This window comes from Bison bison, unplaced genomic scaffold (assembly GCF_000754665.1).
Source record: "Bison bison bison isolate TAMUID 2011002044 unplaced genomic scaffold, Bison_UMD1.0 scf7180017864472, whole genome shotgun sequence".
Lineage (NCBI taxonomy): Eukaryota > Metazoa > Chordata > Mammalia > Artiodactyla > Bovidae > Bison > Bison bison.
Window position 1 is genome coordinate 8013065 of NW_011495033.1, and position 6963 is coordinate 8020027.

The following is a 6963-nucleotide window of genomic DNA, read 5'->3' on the forward strand; positions in this document are numbered from 1 at the left end:
TTTTCTGGGCTCCAAAATCACTGCAGATGGTGACTGCAGCCATGAAATTAAAAGACGCTTACTCCTTGGAAGGAAAGTTATGACCCACCTAGATAGCATATTCAAAAGCAGAGACATTACTTTGCCAACAAAGGTTCGTCTAGTCAAGGCTATGGTTTTTCCTGTGGTCATGTATGGATGTGAGAGTTGGACTGTGAAGAAGGCTGAGCGCCGAAGAATTGATGCTTTTGAACTGTGGTGTTGGATAAGACTCTTGAGAGTCCGTTGGACTGCAAGGAGATCCAACCAATCCATTCTGAAGGAGATCAGCCCTGGGATTTCTTTGGAGGGAATGATGCTGAAGCTGAAATTCCAGTACTTTGGCCACCTCATGCGAAGGGTTGACTCATTGGAAAAGACTCTGATGCTGGGAGGGATTGGGGGCAGGAAGAGAAGGGGACAACAGAGGATGAGATGGCTGGATGGCATCACTGACTCGATGGACGTGAGTCTGGGTGAACTCCAGGAGTTGATGACGGACAGTGAGGCGTGGTGTGCTGTGATTCATGGGGTCGCAAAGAGTCGGACACGACTGAGCGACTGAACTGAACTGAACTGAATAACCTATAATGGAAAAGAACCTGCAGCTATACACCTGAAACTAACACAATATTGTAAATTAACTATACTTTAATAAGTAAATTAAAAAAAAAATAAAAAGGTAGATGAGAACCACCAAACAGTTACTACTTATTACAGGTCAGCCCCTGGGCTGGGCATCCATTAGCTGATTTAATTAAATGTTCACACTAACTCTCTGATACATATCATATATATAATATGAGACACAATATATGAGATACGTATCCTATGATACATGCAATATAAACATATATGTGAGGTACATAGGTGTGTGTGTGCATACCTAGTTGCTCAGTTGTGTCCAACTCTTTGCAACCCCGTAGATTGTAACCTGCCAGGCTCCTCTGTCCCTGGGATTCTCTAGGCAAGAATACTGGAGTGGATTGCCATTTTATTCTCCAATAGATCTTCCTGACACAGGGATCAAACCCAGGTCTCCTGCATTGCAGGGGGATTCTTTAGTCTGCTCCACCAGGGAAGCCCATGTATAGGTATAGATACCAATACAGATATATTTCCCAATTTCAGTAACGAGGGGGACTTCCCTGATGGTCCAGTGGTTAAGGTTTCGCCTTCCAGTGCAGGGGGTGTGGGTTAGATCCCTGATCAGGAGCAAAGGTCCCACATGCTGTGAGGCTAAACCAAAAACCAAGACATAAAACAGAAGAAATATTGTAACAAATGCAATAAAGACTTTAAAAATGGTCCATATAAAAAAAAATCTTAAAACACTATTACTCAGCCATAAAAAGGAACAAACTTGAGTCAGTTCTAGTGAGATGGATGAACCTAAAGCCATATAGGTTGTACAGAGGGAAGTAAGTCAGAAAGAGAAAACAAATATCATATATTAACACAAGCTTGCTCCTTGGAAGAAAAGCTATGACAAACCTAGACAGCATATTAAAAAGCAGAGGCATTACTTTGCTGACTAAGGTCCATATAGTCAAAGCTATGGTTTTTCCAGTAGGCATGTATGGATGTGAGAGTTGGACCATAAAGAAGGCCGAGTGCCAAAGAATTGATGCATTTGAACTGAGGTGTTGGAGAAGATTCTTGAGAGTCCCTTGGACTGCAAGAAGATCAAACCAGTCAATCCTAAAGGAAATCAACTCTGACTATTCATTGGAAGGTCTGATGCCAAAACTGAAGCTCCAATAATTTGGACACCTGATGCAAAGAGCTGACTCATTAGAAAAGATCCTGATGCTGGGAAAGATTGAAGACAAGAGAAGGGGACGACAGAGGATGAGATGGTTGGATGGCATCACCAACTCAATGGACATGAGTTTATGCAAGCTCCAGGAGTTGCTGAAGGACAGGGAGGCCTGGTGGGCCGCAGTCCATGGGGTTGCAAAGAGTCGGACAAGACTGAGCGACCAAACAACAACAACAACAGAATAACAGTACTGATGAACACAACATTGCAAAGCAATTAGCCTCCAAATAAAACTTTGAAAATAACATAAAAAATAAAACAAAAAAGCAGCAGCAGCAATGGGAAAACATAAATTCAGGTCTCTGTCTCTAACGATCTTGCTTTTCTCCTGGTGATTTTCTACTGTTCTTCCCCTTGCAGGAGAAGGTAAGAGTTTCTCCCAATAGATGGAGTAGTGCCATGGTAATGCTCAGAAAATGCTAGTAATTTCCCTTCCCTTCTCCTACAGAAAATGCTGCTAGGAGGAGCCACTCCCTGGGAATCCCCAGGGCACTGAAAGTGGGCCCTGGTGGCCTGGCACCTTTGAGGTGGCAACAGAACCTCTACTCATGCCCTAGGGAGCAGCTCTGGCTCAGGGTCATGGGACAGAAGTCCAGGAGGCCGACACCTACATGCATGGCCCCAGGCCAAAGGACCAGAGATGCCAACAAGCCTGGTGCCCACCTGGCTTGGGGAGCCTCACAGGTCTGGCACCAGGAGCGGAAGCTCTTATTGAGAGGCAGCCAAGGGAACCCACAGCCTCCCTGGGCCTCACTGTGCTGCCAAGGGCCACCTGCTGTGTGCCAAGGGCTGTCCCTGCAAACCACACTTAGTGACATCTGAGGACAACCCTTGAACCCAGGGGTGTTCATCCCAATTTATAGATAAACCAGTGGTTCTCAACCAGGAATGGCTCTGCCCCACAGGAGACACGGGGCTATGTCTGGAAATATTTCTGGCAGTCAAGACTTGGCAGGACGGGAGAGGTACTACTGGGCAGCCATACTGCTCAACATCCTACAGTGAGCAGGACAGCCTCCAACACAAAGAAGCATCAGTCTTCTTGTGTGCAAGGCTGAGAAACTCTGAGATAAAAAACGGACTCTTACAGGTACTCACAGACTCAGAGAATGAACTAACAGTGGCTGAGGGGAAGGAACAGTTAGGGAGTTTGGGATGGACATGTACACACTGCTATGTTTACAATAGCCAGGCTGCAGAGGGAGAAGGCAATGGCACCCCACTCCAGTACTTTTGCCTGGAAAATCCCATGGACGGAGGAGCCTGGTAGGCTGCAGTCCATGGGGTCACTAGAGTCGGACACGACTGAGCGACTTCATTTTCACTTTTCACTTTCATGCATTGGAGAAGGAAATGGCAACCCACTCCAGTGTTCTTGCCTTGAGAATCCCAGGGACGGGGGAGCCTGGTGGGCTGCAGTCTATGGGGTCGCACAGAGTCGGACACAACTGAAGTGACTTAGCAGCAGCAGCGGCAGCAGGCTGCAGAGGGTGGGCAGGAGCATAAAGGCTCAGCGGGCGGGGCCCAGGCCGGTGGCAGATATGGTAGCAGGATGAGATGACTTCTAGAGCCTGACTTCCTGCTATGAAGCAGCATTCCAAGAACATCAGGTTGGAGAAACTGACCCACTGGAACATAAAACAAACTTGGTCCAGATGGTTTCATCCAGGTTTGAGAAGCTACTCAAGAGTGTCCAAAACCAAGAGATCAAGCCCTGAGCCTTTGGAGTGGAAGCACTGACTCCAAGACCCTAGACTACCAGAGAACTAACCCTAGGGAGTATCAAATAGTGAGAACTCACACAAGGAAACCCACTTGAATACAAGACCCAGCACCACCCAACCAAACCACCAGTAGCATCCCGTGTAGGACACCTCATCCAAGCAACAAACAAAACAAAAACACAAACCCAGTCATCAACAGACAGGATTACCACCTCACTCAGCTTTGCTCACCAGAGGAAAAACAAAACAAAAAAAACCTCAGCATAAATCTCACCCTATACGAAGCTTACACAAACCGCTGCACCAACCTTAGGGGCCAGAAACCAAAAGGAAGATAGAATTCAACCTTGAAGTGGCCAGAAACCAAAAGGAAGAAAGAATTCAACCTTGAAGCCTGGGAAAAGGAGACCTCAAACACAATAAGTTAAAAAATAAAATAAATAATGAAAAGGCAGAGAAATACTGTACAAATGAAGGAACAAACTAGATATACAGAAGTCCAAATAAATGAAGAGGAAGCAGACAAACTACCTGAAGAAGAATTCAGAATAATGATAGTAAAGATGATCAAAAACCTTGAAAACAGAATGGAGAAAATGCAAGAATCAGTTAACAAAGACCTAGAAGAATTAAAGAATAAACATATAGAAACAAACAACACAATTACTGAAATCAAAAATACTCTAGAAGGAATCAATAGCAGAATCTCTGAAGCAGAAGAATGAATCAGTGAGCTGGAAGATAAAATGGTGGAAATAACTTCTGAAGAGTAGAATAAAGTAAAAAGAATGAAAAGAACTGGGGATAATCTCAGAGACCTCTGGGACAATATCAAATGCACCAACATTCGAATTATAGGGGTCCCAGAAGAAGAAGAGAAAAAGAAAGGGTATGAGAAAATTTTTGAAGAGATTATAGTTGAAAATTTCCCCAACATGGAAAAGGAAGTAGTCAATCAAGTCCAAGAGATACAAAGAGTCCCATACAGGATAAACCCAAGGGGAAACATGCCAAGACACATACTAATCAAATTAACAAAGATTAAACACAAGGAAAGAATATTAAAAGCAGCAAGGGAGAAACAACAGGTAACATACAAGGGAAACCCCATATGTTTAACAGCTGATCTTTCAGCAGAAACTCTGCAGGCCAGAAGGGAATGGCAGGATATATTTAAAGTACTGAAAGGGAGAAATCTACAACCAAGATTACTCTACCTGGCAAGGATCTCATTCAAAATTGATGGAGAAATCAAAAGCTTTTCAGACAAGCAAAAGTTAAGAGAATTCAGTACCACCAAACCAGCTTTACAACAAATGCTAAAGGGACTTATATAGTAAGAAACACAAGTGAAGAAAAACATCTACAAAATCAAACCCCAAACAATTAAGAAAATGGCAATAGGAACATATATATCAATAAAATGGATAACCAACAAGGGCCTACTGTAGAGCATGTGGACTCTGCTCAATGTTATGTGGCAGCCTGGATGAGAGGGGAGTTGGGGGAGAATGGATACATGTATATGTATAACTGAGTTCCTTCGCCTAAAACTATCATAACATTGTTAATCAGCTCTACCCCAATATGAAATAAAAAGTAATAAGAAGAAGAAAAACTGACTCTTACAGGTATTTACCAAGTCACAAAGCTGATGAATGCTGAATCGGCTTCAAGGTACTAATCCTCTGATTCTGAAGCCAGTGCTCCTTCTCTGTGATGAGGAGATTCAGTCCAGCCAAGGCCAAGGCAACTGAAGGATGGATAAGCGTGTATCTCTTCCAGCAGACAGTCAGGAACATCCCAGGCCCTACTGAAAGGACTTCCTGAAGCTTGAAACGAGCTGAGCTTCCTAGGATGAAGTTGGAATTGGCACCCGAGGTTTGGGAGTCATACACAATGATCTATTTGCATTTGGAATTTTGTAAGTGGTCAGTTCCTACTGTGACCTCCCACTTTGACTCCCAGGTACAACATCTGTCCTTAAGTGTCAATGGCCTGGGTGAACTTCTTGAGGTCCCAAAAGGGGTCACATCACCTTCTTACCAGAACTGGACATCTTGACCAGGTCCCTGGGGGCAGGTGAGACAGCTGTGCTATCCTCAAAGACAGGTAATATAGGTCAAAGCATGAACCGTAGTTAAGTGCTTACTCCTTGGAAGAAAAGTTATGACCAACATAGATAGCATATTCAAAAGCAGAGACATTACTTTGCCAACAAAGGTCCGTCTAGTCAAGGCCGTGGTTTTTCCAGTGGTCATGTATGAATGTGAGAGTTAGACTATAAAGAAAGCTGAGTGCCGAAGAATTGATGCTTTTGAACTGTGGTGCTGGAGAAGACTCTTGAGAGTCCCTTGGACTGCTAGGAGATCCAACCAGTCCATTCTAAAGGAGATCAGTCCTGGGTGTTCATTGGAAGGACTGATGCTAAAGCTGAAACTCCAATACTTTGGCCACCTGATGCAAAGAACTGACTCATTGGAAAAGACCCTGATGCTGGGAAAGACTGAAGGCGGGAGCAGAAGCAGAAGAGGACGACCAAGGATGAGATGGTTGGATGGCATCGCTAATTCAATGGACAGGAACTTGGACAAACTCTGGGAGATGGTGAGGGACAGGGAAGCCTGGCGTGCTGCAGTTCGTGGGGTCATGAAGAGTCAGACACGACTGGACTGCTGAATAATGACAACAAATAGGCTAATCAGGACTCAGAAGCCAAATCGGATACCTTGCCTAAAATAAAGGATCTGGAAAGTCCTTGATTAATAATGCCAAGAGCAGAACCTCACAACTTCAATTTCTGGCCAGCAAAGCCCCAGCCAGCTATGGCCTGGCCAGCCTAAGATGAGAACTGTCTTCTGGGGCCAAGCCGTAACATTCAGGCCTGTCCATTGGTAACTGGAACTCCCAAGCAGGAGGAAACAGCAGGCATAGCAAATAAAGCTACAGACAAAAAGTGGATCAGGACCCGAGCAAGGGCTACTAGCATCTCTGTGGGAGAAAACCCATCAGAAACCCAACACTGGATTTTGCTCCCAATTCTCCATACTGCTGGTTCTCTTGCTAGTAGCTTTTTAACCTTGGCTGAGCTTTAGAATTAATCTGGTGAGCTTTGAAAAATTCTGACACCCAGGCTTTAACCCAGACATCTCTGGGGTGGGACCCAGTCACCAGTATTTTTTAAAGCTTCCCTCGTAACTTCACTGTGCAGTCAAGGTTGAGAAGCACAGATTTAAATCTTCCCTTAATGCCTTGATTAGTTCTCTCAGCACATGATGATGAAGTTTTTCACTGCCTGAAGTATTGTTTACACTTACAGTCAGTAATTCACACCAAAAGACTTGGGCTCCACAAAGATAAGATTAATAGGTAAGAATCCAATAATGGCAAAAAAAAAAA

The 6963-nt window shown here is 44.3% G+C and overlaps 1 protein-coding gene across 1 annotated transcript in view; it reads right to left on the reverse strand.

Moving 5' to 3' along the window:
• The window catches only part of ASIC2 (acid-sensing (proton-gated) ion channel 2), a 1220326-nt gene that overhangs the window by 1190188 nt on the left and 23175 nt on the right, over positions 1-6963 (reverse strand). The window lies entirely within an intron of this gene.